Here is a 13,033-nt window from a genome sequence, read left to right as displayed (position 1 = left end):
CCGCCGAGGGGGGCCGCTCCCCTCTGTTGATGCCTTGTTCAGAGGCTGCCCTTGGCTCAGACAGCTGCCTTTGGGCAGCCGTAAAATATTGCTTAATTATAGAATTTCCCTTCATCCTCTTGATCCCCCGGTTCTAGGCGCCCTTCCTGGGTTCCGAGCACCTTTAAGCGAAGCACTCGCGGGGGGCATTGCCCCCGCCCGCTGCCAGCTCCCAGGGAGGGTGCTGGCCATGGCAGCCCGCACCCCAGCCCGCAGTTCTTCCCAGAGGCTGTAATTAGCAGGCCCAGGTTCACAGGTGGAATGCAGCATGGTTTTTAAGCAGGAAGATGGTTCATTTGGGGAGGAGGGAGGCTTTCTCATTCTCTCTTTGTTTTCCGATTGAAAAAAAAAATCAGGCTTACTGCACAAAATAAAGTACAAAGAAACCTAAAGCTACGAATGAAACCCACGTCCCCCTCATTTATATGTTATGTGTATCGATCACAGTGGGATTATATTCACGTAGCAATATATTGTGAACATTGCTTCTATTTTAACAAATACAGACAGGTCTTGGTCATTTATGTCATTGTCGGACTAAACCGTACTTCATTTAACCCATTGAAGTTACAAAGAAAACTGCAATGGACATGCATTTTTCATGCTTGTTGTATTGGTTTGGAATTATGTTTGTGACTAGTAAGGGTGTGAAATGAGATTGTTGATGATCTCTAACATGAAAGAAATCTGAAATAAAGACAGTTCAGGGCTGGTTTGATGGCTCCTTGTGCGCTTACCCTTTAAAAAATTTTGTTGTTCTTATTAAGTGGCTTCCTCCATTCCTCATGATTCAAGAGGGCTGCTGTAGCCCTAGCCATCATGTGTGCCTTCCAAGCTGGAGGAAAGAAGATGAGTGGAAAGAGGAAAAGCCTCCCCAGAATCCCTCATAGTCCTTCCGTTTATTCTGTTTATTGTTGAGAATTTGGTCTGGCCACGCCTGGCACTTAGAAGACATGGAGAGTGGATATTTAGAAACATCCTGCCATCTCTGCCATCTCTAACTGTGCCCTTGGTATATGCCCATGGAAGTGGAGTTGGTGGGTCAAAGCCTTTTCAAGCATTTCGTTACATGTTGGCAAAGACTCGTCCAGAAAGAGGGTGCCAAGATAAGTCTAGTGATAACCCTTCGTAAGGCTGCAGATTCTTTTGTGAGCATTTTGTGGGCATTTTTAAAGTCCCCCCCCCCCCCGCCCCGAAGCTACGTTTTCTTTTGTTTAAATCACACATGCTGCAGAGGGTGGTGTGGGGATTCTTGATATATTTACAATTTTTTCGTCAAAGTCTACGTCTATACAAGTATACAGATACTGGAAGGACATTTTCCTGAGAACGTAAACGTTATTTATACATATTTCCTCCGGTTCTAAGAAACCTTATGTGGAGGTTGAATGAATAAACCGACCAAGCTAAGGTAGTTCTCTTCCAGGTTGAAAAATCTCCTGCCAGTTCAGTAAAAGGCACAGAGAAAAAGTGAGCATGCCCGAGTCAGCGTTTAGACGTGTTCGATTCCTATTACACCTCGGGGTGGCCACCAGCAGCTCCAGTAACACCGGCCTCACCTGCTGGTGTGTCCCTCCTCCTGGGGGGGGGTGTCTGTTTCTCTGTCAGTGAGAGTATTCTAAGGGTCACCGTTACTGCGGGATATTCTGTAGTTTCCACTTAGACATGGACAAATTTGCTGTCACTCTCTTGGTTTGGTCATTCAGATCAGTTATGTTAGCCTTTTTTTTTTTTCATTGAATTTCTTTCTCTTGCGTATGTTACAGAATAAGGTTCACGTCTTTTTAAAGTTAGAAAAGTGACCTGCCGAAGTATTACTCTCACTGAGGAAGCAGATAAAAACAGAAGGTTATTCGAGTGCTACTCTTCAGGTAGAAGTACTTTGGAAAAAACAGAACAGTGTGTGAATCGGGAGGTAGGCGTACCTTGTATATTCTTGTGAGTTCCTGTAAGTTTAAAGTCATATCAGAGTTAAAAGGTACCTGCACATAAGTAGCTGCTTATTTAAATGAGAATTAATACCAGCTGCTCTAGTGAAGGAACAGTTGGGTTTGGACAGGGAAATTAGTCATAAAAATGGAAACAGATACATATTTCAATTCTTTGTTAAATAAAGAAGATGAAGCAGTAGTATATTTTTAAAGATCAACCTGTGGGCACAAAGCTAACTCTCTCTGGAGTTTGCAGAAACATTCTTTGTATAAAGCTATAGTACTTTTGCCCAGTCCGTGTGGCTCATTTGTTGAGCGTCCAGCCATGCACCAAGAGGTCGCTGGTTCGATTCCCAGTCAGGGCAGTTAAAAAAAAACAAACACAAAAAAACAAAGCTATAGTAATTTTAGGCTAAATTTTGTTTTTCCATTTGTTGTGTCATAGAAGCCTCAAGTCGTGCAACTATGCAACCAGATCTGTACCCCTACTTTTTTGGGGAACTGGATAAGGTAAACAACGGTCTTCTTGCAAATGATTAAAACACTAAATTAGCCTAAAAGTTCTTGAGCTTTTCTGTTGGAAAACTAAGGGCAGCTTTTATATATTTCTAATATTCAGTCTGACCACGTTTTTTACTTCAAGGTGAAACCTCTTCCTATTTTTAAAACATTTTGTGATTAAAACAATTTTTTTTCTTTATTAATTTTTAGAGAGAGAGGAAGGGAGAGGGAGAGAGAGAGAAACATCCATGAGAGAGAACACTGATTGGCCGCCTCCTGCACGCCCCCCACTGAGGATCGGGTCCACAACCTGGGCATGTGCCCTGACCGGGAATCGAACTGGTGACCTCTTGGTGCAGGATTGACACTCAGCCACTGAGCCACACCGGCCGGGCAGATCTCTTCCTGTTTGAAAGGCGAGGCTGGAAGTCTTGTGCTGGTACGAGAATCCGGTCCCCATCACCATGGGAAGGACGAAACAGGACCTGGAGGAACCCAGCGGCCTCCTCACCTGGGCTGCGATAGTGTCAGCACACGGGGGGCTGCTGGGGGGGCTGCTGGGGAGCTAGCTCTCTGTTTTGAGGACGCTTTTTGTCTCTAGAGCAATTATCACTTAGCCTTCTGACTATGTGGAATTAAGTATATCTGTAGTTTTTGCCTGGAATTGATATACCCACCATTATTTCCCTCCATTTTGGGGGGCTCATTGTACCAGTTCCACGGGGTGTTTGCATTTAAATTTCTCATATCTCTTTAAAGAGTTGTGATAGACTTTCATAAGGGAAATGAAGGGAATGAATATTTATAATGTCATATATGTCTGACACTTTTGTTATTTGATGAGATACTCAAAACAACAATGTTACTTAACTGGTTAATAGTAGAGATAAGTTCAAAACCATTGTACCACTCTGCCTCATTGGGGTGATACCTTCAACCAAAGATGCCAAGAGATACATGTAGAGCGACGCTGTGGGCGGGGTTCAGAACACGAGACCTAAGCGGTGTTGCCCAGTGATCATCTTCGAGGTCCCCAGCGCCCCGCCCCCTCCCTGTGGAAGCCTAACTCAGTCCCTTCCAATGCCCAGCTCTCATCTTGGATTCTCCAAATCAGTTCCCGTGAAGTGGGACCCTGGCTCCGAAAAGCACCCCCAGCCTGGGCGTGGGTTTCCTGCCAGTTTTTTCTCTCCTTCCAACTGCCATATGTCTTTCAAACCTGCAGAAAGTCACTGGCAGCCAGAGGACCAGAGCCCAGGGTGGCTCACACACACACCAAAACCAACCAAAGGGACTCGAATCTCTTCACGTGAATAGAGGAGAAACTAGACTAACCCCAAAGAATTTTTGGCTTTAAGGAGGCCGTGCCTTCTTTTTGGGGGCAGGTGACACTGAAGTCATTTGGCCTCGTGGGGAAGAGGAGGAGGGCGGGCAGCCGCCGCCCGGTTGGGCAGGCCAGCCGTGCGACAATGCCCCAGTTAAGAACAATTGCAAAAACAGCAGGTCAAAACATGTGCCGGGCACGGAGCGCCTGGAAAAACAATTTTCAAAGTATTTTAACATTTAGAGTAGCTCAGTGGCTTAAAAACAAACTCCCTTTAAAAAAACGGATGGCCAAAGCCAAGCTGTTTCCCAGATGTCAGACGCCGCTGATAGGGGAGTGTGTTTAACATGCAGCTTTGGAGACAGAGGCCAGGCTCTGGACCTCTTACAGTCCCGATCCGCGTCCCTGGGGTCCGGGCTCTGTCGACCTGCACAGCACTCGCTCGCCACCGGTGCGATTGCCGGCTTCGGGGACCCACGCTGGGCCATCTTCTGTGACACCGCAGGCCTGTGTCCTGCACGAATTCACCACGGCACACCTAGCGAACCCCAGCCGGAATCCCTGGGGCTTGGCTGTCCCTAACCTTGGCGGGAACTGGCTGTGGTGAATTTACTGAAAAACAATATAATACACAGAGAGCCAAGTAGACTGTACATTCTGGGCCACTTAAACGACTTCCAGTGGTAATTTTCACCCCGTCCACATTTGCCTAAACTGGTCTTGGAACTGAGACCCCACGGAAAACACAGCTCCACCGTGATGCTTGTGGAAGGGCTACGTGAATGACTGTTGGTACTTCCAGAATTCTCCATTCATAAGGAGCCTCATCTGTTCCCACTGTCTTCATTCCCACCCCAGGTTTCTGTTTTTGAAAAACGAGAACGAGAAACTATGTGCCAAGTGCATCATTTACACTTGATATCTTTAATGAAACAGTGCAACAAAATGTTGTTGTTGTTCGGTTTGAGCACAAGAAACTACACGTGATTTGTCCATCTTTTAACAGCAGTTTTGATCCTGACACAAGAAGAGGAAAACATGCTACGCGCTGATAGTAAAATCTTGATACAGCCGACAAAAATCTTGATACAGCTGACGTTCTGTACTGGGCTTCTTGGCCTGAGGCAAACAGGCCAACAAAAACCTGGTCCTTTACTTTGTCTTCTGGCTTTGTGAGGGAATAGGGAAAAACGAGGTTAAGCAAAAGTTCAGCTCCGTTTGCAGAGGTGAGGTCACGCTTGCCTACACTGAGTGCCCCGGGGACCTCAGCAGGGCCGACCAGGTTCTCTAGCTCTGTGAGTCACACCTCTGCTGTGTTGATGAGTCACTGGTTTTCTCCAGAAGTGCAGCACATTCATAGTGTCCCTTCTTCCCCACCCCAGGGACACGGTGCTGGTAAACAAACCCCCGCAGGAACTGGGGATATTACCGTCCCGGGCGGCTCACCCCGGGCCCCGGGGGCGGCCCGCAGGTTGGCCTGACTCAGCGCTGCCCTGACTGACAGGCTCAGCAGTGAGTCTGCAGAAAGCTGGGCTCCGTGGAGAGGGTTCCCGGGAACAGATGGGCACAGCTGGCCCGGCGGAAGTGCTCGGGGACCTTTCACGCTGTGGCGGCCCCTACTGCTGCTAATTTAAACAAGCGGAGGCTTCTTGGCACGGCTGTGATGGAAGTCGAGGATTAGAGCTTGGTAGTTAAAAATACAATCCCTGCCATTCATTCGGAATTCCAGAGAACGCTGACATTTTTTGAATTGGCAAGTGAAGGGTAGAGACCGGAAGCATGCACCAAAATAATGCTTCTGCTTCTGTATATCTTTTATTAGAGGATCCTAAAAAATCCCCCTCTTTATATGGGAGTTATTATTTCTGTGTCTTAGATGGCAGCTATGTTTGATGAGCTGCCTAAGTGAAAATCGGACCGGAACCTTTTAACTCTAAATTCCTTGTGGTTTTCAAAGACGGATGAGCTTTCTCATCCAACACACTTTGTTATGTGAGAGTCACCTGTATAGTGCAGCATGAGAGAGTCCGTTTTTGTAGCTTTGAGACTTCTGTGAATGATACAATGTTTGCTGATGGATTGTGTCAGCTTGTACATTTGCAGCCTGACCTTCACCTCTTTGTAGCGTTTATTCTAACCCATTGGGCTAGCAAGAGACGGTGCCGTTTAGGATTTGGGCAGAACAGAGAAAGGACTGTGACCAGTTCTAGGGCTATGAAAGCTGCTTTGGGCAAAGCACCTTCCTTGGAGGGACAATAGGAAGGATGACAACTGGGGAGGGAGATTGATGGCTTTAGGAAAAAAACGGAGCATTTCTCGCGGTCGGTGCATCCAAGTCCAACGGAGCTGATAGGGTTACGCAGAGGGAGTCAGTTTACCGGATGGCGCCTGATCAGGTGGGGTTGCCAGTTCGCATGTGGGCGACGGGCGCCGCTGTGGTCAGCTCTCCCCATGTTCTGGAACTGTCTGGAGAAAGGGTGTGCCAGCCCAGCTGTCTTTGTTCTTGCGGTTGAGACCACCTCTCCTATCAGTTGGCAGAGCTAAGTACCAGTGGCAACGAACACAAACAAAAGGCGCCACTCAGAGAAATGCACGGTGGGAGTCGGAGGTGAGGGGTCTTGCCTAGGTCTTGACGTATAAATGAGAACACGCTGCTGTCATGGTTTATTTCATTGAAACACAGGCAGCGTGTATCCCTGAAACACAACAGAAAGGTAAACCAGCTTTTGCATATTTGTGTTTTAATTTTAATTGGGGAAGATCTCAAAACTTGAATGTGTCTTGCCATCCGTCGGGTGCAGGGTTAGCGTCGGCATGGCACTCGTCGTCCACTGACAACGGGTCAGGTTACTTGGCCGGCCCTACCTGGGAAATGATCAACCTCATGCAAGTCTGTTTCGGCTTCAACCTTGAACACTGATGGGTTTAATTGAACTGGTTCACAACAAGCAAATTGCAAAGCTAATCATTTAGCAGTTTTGTTGTTGTTAATCCTTACCTGAGGATATTTTTGCATTGATTTTTAGATAGAGTGGAAGGGGTATAGAGAGAGAGAGAGAGAGAGAGAGAGAAAGAGAGACATCGACATCAGTGTGAGAGACACATACATTGATTGGTTGCCTCCTGATCAAACCTGCAACCCAGGTACATGCCCTTGACCAGGAATCGAACCCGAAACCCTTTGGTCTGCAGGCTGACAGTCTAACTGCTGAGCCAAACCAGTCAGGGCTCATTAGCCATTTTTAAGCAAATAATCTTCAGTCTGTGTACATCGGTTATAACATTAAGAGGGTTTGTGAATTGACCTAGTAAATCAAAAAAGATTTTAACATCTGGTTTTTAAAAATCAGTTTACTTATGCCCTACATTGGGCTTGTGAATATTATGGGATTGCAGCAGTATTGCTTTTCCAATGCCTGCTATTGGCTCAGTGGTCGAGGGTCGATTCATGCACCAAGAGGTCACTGATTGGATTCCCGGTCAGGGCACATGCCCAGGTTGTGGGCCAAGTCCCCAGTGAGGGGCGTGCAGGAGGCGGCCAATCAGTGTTCTCTCTCATCGATGTTTCTCTCTCCCTTCCTCTCTCTTTAAAATCAATAAAGAAAAAAAAATTAAAAAAAAAAAAGATCGTATGTTCCATTGTAAGAGAAATATCAGCATCTCCCCCCTCTCCCCCCAAAAAAAGAAAGTGTGAAGGAAAAGGTTAGAAAGAAACTGGGATTGTCACAGGATGAAACCGAGGCCCGGACGGGGAACCGAGTGCGAGGCGTCAGCCATGGTTGTGGGCCCCGCCGCCTTTACCGTCCCGAGTCAGTGGTCGGCTCTCCAGCCTCCTCGCTCGGTTGTGGTGGAAGAGGCTGCTTGGAGGTGCTTCCCCGTCTTGTCCTAACAGCCTTGTTAGTGGTACGAGCCCTGAGGAATATCAGGGGACAGGGGACAGGGTGGCACTCAAAAGGCTTGTGTTTGAAGGGGAAGTCTTTGCCCATGGACTAAGCAAGCAGCTTTTGTTGCTGGGAACTTCGTCTACATGCTTTCAGAATTAAGCACTTGCAATCATTCCTACTTCGATATCTGCGTGTGCTTGCAGCAATCCAAAGCGTGTTACCTGGGCTGCTCGGTGTCTGAGTCTGTGACGTGGTTCCTTCCAGAAAACTGGTGTCATAGGCCGTGACCTGGCGGGTACATGCGTCCAGAACACTGGGCCTTTCCCCAGGCGGTGAGAAGCTGGTGGATTCCAGGTTTACAGATAAGATTTTATCTTGGCCTTGAATGGTCCTGCTGCAAGTCAGGGTTTTCCATTTACAAAATGCTTTTCCTTTTTACACTTACCTAGCATGTCAGTGCAATAGGTATCCTGTCCCTGCCTGGTGGATAAGCCAGGACCAAGCCGCCGGCCTGGAGGGCTGGGGCTGCCTGCCCCGCGTTCCTTCGATACTTGGAGGGGAGCCCAGTGAACGGGTCCAGAAATCGGTAGTTTCCCAGGGGTGTGTGTTTGTGCATTTCTTTGACCTCGTCTCATGGATCCAGGTGCCGAGACTAAGGTGGGTCAAATGTCTTGCTTACTCCGGTCACACGAGCTGGCATTAAAACTCAGGTGTGTGTGTGACCCCAAGACTGTGGTCCTTCCGGAGCCCCCAGCTGTCTGTCTGGATCAAGTCACTCCTGGGCCCTGGGTCCCCGTGAAACAGAAGGACCACTGGCAGAGGGTGGAGGGCGGGAGGAAGACCGGAGACTGGAGGGAGGAAGGCCGGAGAGGTCTTTGTGACCAAGTAGGTGAAAGGTCCTACAGGAGGTGCTGAGGAGGAGGTGGGAGCGAATTTAGCAAACCCCTGCGGGCTGACAGGCCAGGCAGAGAGGGGGTGGTGCCTGGGAGGGAGGTAATGCCCCCCCCCACCCCCCCGCCGATGTCAATGACATTTTCACTGCACAGACTTTCCTTAATAACTAAAATGGCTTTTTTTTTTTTGAGTTTGCGTCTTTAGTGAAGAACGTGTTAGTCCAAGAAAAAGTGTATTCCACACACAGTTTCCCGTAAGCTACCGTGTCCAGACAGATACCTCCTCCCCCTGTCCCCTCTGGAGCCCCTGCTCACGCTGTTCTCTCTGTGCCCCGGGGGAGAAGGGTCCCAGGGACCCTCGAAATCAGGAAAAGATCCCCCCGGGCCTCAGAGTGAAACCCTGCAGGCACTGTTTCTGTAGTGTAGGAAAAAAGATTTGGGGTGTGTGTGTGCCCCCGTTTTTCTTTCCCTTGGCCACGGGTATTCCTTTTTCCTTGTCAACAGCTGGAGCCCGGCAGTGGATCCCATTTCCCTGCTTACTGTGGCCAAAGGAAGACAAATAGACACCGTTTTCCCTTTTGTCTTTTTGTCCCTTCGTGAGTACTTTGTTTGTCCTGGTTATGAAAACAATGGCTGACACTGTTAAAAACCTGGAAAGTGTGTGTGTGTGTGGGGGGGGGGGGGCAGTGAGCCATTGCCTATATCAGCATAAAAGTTTGGCATCTTTTTTTAAAATATATTTTTTCTTCTGTTTATCCTCTACGTACATACACGTGTCTGTTTCCACGAGAGACGCGACTTCGGGGCTGCACAGAGGTTCTCGCAGTAGATTCAAGGCAGTGAGTCAGGAAGGAGGGGGAGTCTCGGGGAAGCGGGGACTGATCCGGCTGAGCTGCGGGTCTGGCAGGCAGTGAGGTTCCTCCGAGAAATTCGAGAAAGGAAATGACTCAGTAACTCAGAGGGAGCGAGATGAGACAGCAGCCTGGAAGACTGAAGGGCTTATCCCACGTTTGGGGTTGGGGTGAGGGGTGCTGAGTGATTGGAACAGGAGAAGAATTTAGCTTTCGAATCAAATCGTCAGCCCTGTGTTCGGTTCCCGTGAGTCACGCCCTGGCCCTTGGCCACCAGAGTGGGAGCCGGGACGCCGTGAGCTGAGCCGCAGGGCCGAGCTGCTGCCCTGTCCGGCCCCCTGGACGGTGGGAATCCCGGCTTCCCCCTCAGTTGTTTTGGAGCAGGGAGAACAGTTCACTTAACAAAGGCTCCCTCCCTCTTGTACTCGAGTCTTTGGGAAATACTGAGAGTGGCACTTTTAACGAACAAATCTGCTGGGGACAAAAGTCCTTGAAAAGCCTCGGCTGGGGTAGAGGCTGAGGGGGGGCTGCGGAGGCTCCCCCAAGCCTGGGGGAGCTCTGGGGCTTGACGCCTGGCCGGGGTGCGCATCTTTGGGGTCAGACCTACCGGAGCGAGGGCCAGGTGTCCGTCCAGAAAGCCCCGCCCTGTCCCCGGGATGGGGGCGGCAGCCTCCGTGGCAGGTCTTAGACCAGCAGGGCTCATCCCCCGCTGGACGGTGGGCCTCCCTGCTCTGCTCTCCCAGGTCCCAGAGCCACCGCCCACTTGTTTGTTTTATTTTAAAATTTATTTTATTTTTCTTTTCTTTAAAATATTTTTTTCTTTATTGATGTTAGAGTGAGAGGAAGGGAGAGGGGGAGAGAGAGATAGAAATATCGATAAGAGAACATTGATTAGTGGCCTCCCGCACGCCCCCTACTGGGGATCAGGCCCACAACCTGGACATGTGCCCTGACCGGGAATCGAACCGGTGACCTCTTGGTGCAGGGTCGACGCTCAACCACTGAGCCCCACCAGCCAGGTATTTTATTTTTCAATCACAGTTTACATTCATCATTATTTTGTATTAGTCTCAGGTACAGAGCACCGTGGTCAGACAATCATATACATGACAAAGTGCCCCTCCACCCTGATATTTCAAATACCCACTGGGCACCATACACAGTCATTATAATACTGTTGGCTCACAGCTCACTAGTTCAGAATGGGGGACCAGCTTTTGGGAATGTGTCAGTCTGGCTCCTGTGTTGTTCCTACTACCCACCGGTCACCGAGTGACCACAGCACTGTGCTCAGATGTCTGTCCCTGTTCATGTACATCGCTCCATCTCACCTGGGCTGGGCTCCAAGGGTCCGAGGAAGGCTCCTGATAGAGAGAATGCTGCTTCCCTTTTTGATAGCACCGTGGAAATGTTTACGCAGGATCTGTCCCCCGTGGAAAACAAGCTGTAATAGTATGGTCCCGAAGGGGCCGGCGGAGGGTTCCTTAGCTCCACTCTCTTCTGTCAATAAAGCAAGCACTTCACTTGGGCATCCTCCTCCGCCCCTTCCTCACTTTGAAGGCCTGTTCTAAGCCCCTGAGGCTGGCGATGCGTTGACAGAAGTACTTTATGAAAGCTTTACCTTTAAACAGAATGACAGTCATTAAACTCAAGGTGGAACTGAGACCAGTGTTTTTCTTTCTTATGCTTTTGGTAATTCATTCTGATCTCTTTAGTTCAGTCTCTTCCCCTTCTATTTGTTTTGTTTTTGTTCCTTAACAAGGTCATTGTTTTCTTTTTAAATCCTCACCCGAGGACATGTGTTTAGAAAAACTGATTTTAGAGAGAGAGGAAGGGAGGCAGGGGGAAAGAGACAGAGGGGGAAAAGAGAAACATCTATCAGTTGCCTCTCACAAGCTTCCCCACCAGGGGTCGAACCCGAGACTTCGGTATGTGCCCTGATCAGGAATCGAACCCACAGCCTTTGGTGTACGGGACAATGGACACTCCAACCATCCGAGCCACCCGGCCAGGGCTCAACAAGATAGCTTTGGTTCTTTGCTTTTTTGAAGACTGCGCATAGCTCCTCCAGTAGTGAAATTCAGCAGCTCAACCTAATTCTGCCTCTTTTACCGAGGCTGCCCCCCCCCCCCCCCCGCCTTATAAATTTATATTCATTTAAAGGTATTCTGCCCTGGCCAGTTTGGCTCAGCGGTTAGAGCGTCGGCCTGCGGTCCGGAGAGACCCGGGTTCGGTTCCCGCTAAGGGCACGTACCTCGGTTGCAGTTTGTCCCCGGCCCTGGTTGGTCGTGCGGGTGGCAGCCACTCGATATGTCCCTTCACGTCGATGTTTCTCTCTCGCTCTCCCTTCCTCTCTCTCCCTCCTGCTCTATCTGTACAAAAAATGGAAAAACATCCTCGAGTGAGGATTAAAAAAAAAAAAAGCAGTTTAGCATTTAAAGGTATTCTTGGGACACGTGTCCGTTTCCATTAGGGCAGTGTCTGAGTCCCCCAAGGCAGTAACTTCCAGCCCGGGATGAAGACATCAGAAGAGGAATTGTAGCTGGGGCTATGCCAGCAATTCAACATGAAGAAACAGAAGGAAGAGAAAAGACGAACACGGCCTCAGTTCACCAGAGCAGTAGTGGTTTCGGGGGCGGGGGGGGGCTGTTATTCAGGATGTCGGGGTGTTTAAACAGACAGCCCTCTTGCCTCTTTTCCTGTGGCTCCAGGAGGGTCTGCGGTGCCTGGAGTGGACACTGCTGTGTGCTGTCTTTGATGAATGTGCTCATCTTTAAAAGAAAAATGTAATAACCTCTCGAAAACAGGCAGAGCCCTTGGCGTGAGGCGCCCGGAATGACTTGTGATGTGGTTTGGAGGCAGGTTGGCACAGCCGACGTCCCGCCCATCCTTCTAAGGACGGGTCGGAAACTGGGCAGAAGCTGTGCTCCCGAGATTCAGTCATAACAACACATACTGGACGCTGTACATGACCCGCAGTCTGACCATGTTTGCTCCCTCGGAACCTCCGTGCCCCAGCCTCCAGGGTTCGCCACAGCCTGGCGCTCAGCCTCCTGCCTGCACGCACCTCCTGCTTAGCAGCTGGTGGTACCTCGCGAGGTGGACACGCGCCCCTCGAGGGTTCTGTGTGTGACCGACGTGGCTCGAAGTGCCTTCCCCTTAGTAAGACATCAGTCACGTCCTGGCTATGAGGCTGGTTTCAAGGGCCCCGTCTTTGGCTGGACAGGCGGAGGTGTCCTCATTATGTCAATTAGAGGAGCCTCCAGAGTGTGGGAGGGCTGGCTGGCCGCCCGGCTTCTGGAGAGCAGCTCACACCGTGGTTGGACGGCGAGGAGGCCGGAGGAGCTGGGGACACAGGCTCCGTGGGCAGTGGGGTGGTGTGCTGGGGCCTGTCTGTCCTCCGTGAGGCAGACACCCTGTGTTCGGAGAATCCCTGCAGAGTCCCCTGGTGGCCCCCTGGGCTGCAGAGTAAGTGACCGGCCTGGGGTGAACACAGCAGTATGCTCCTCAGTAGGTCCGCGGGGAAGCAGAGCCCTGGTCACTGAACTGTCGCGCTGCTGTTGGTGACGGTGACGCTGGTGCTGACAATTCACAAGATAATTGTTTTCCTTCT

At 49.8% G+C, this 13,033-nt stretch overlaps 1 protein-coding gene across 1 annotated transcript in view; it reads left to right on the top strand.

Annotated features, from left to right (window-relative positions):
- WWTR1 (WW domain containing transcription regulator 1) overlaps positions 1–13,033 on the top strand; it is a 130,379-nt gene that overhangs the window by 67,065 nt on the left and 50,281 nt on the right. The gene's annotated exons all lie outside the window — the stretch shown is intronic.

The sequence above is a fragment of the Molossus molossus genome, unplaced genomic scaffold, assembly GCF_014108415.1.
Source record: "Molossus molossus isolate mMolMol1 unplaced genomic scaffold, mMolMol1.p scaffold_m16_p_5, whole genome shotgun sequence".
Taxonomy (NCBI): domain Eukaryota; kingdom Metazoa; phylum Chordata; class Mammalia; order Chiroptera; family Molossidae; genus Molossus; species Molossus molossus.
The sequence above is the reverse complement of the archived record's forward strand: the minus strand, read 5'-3'. Positions and strand labels throughout refer to the sequence as shown.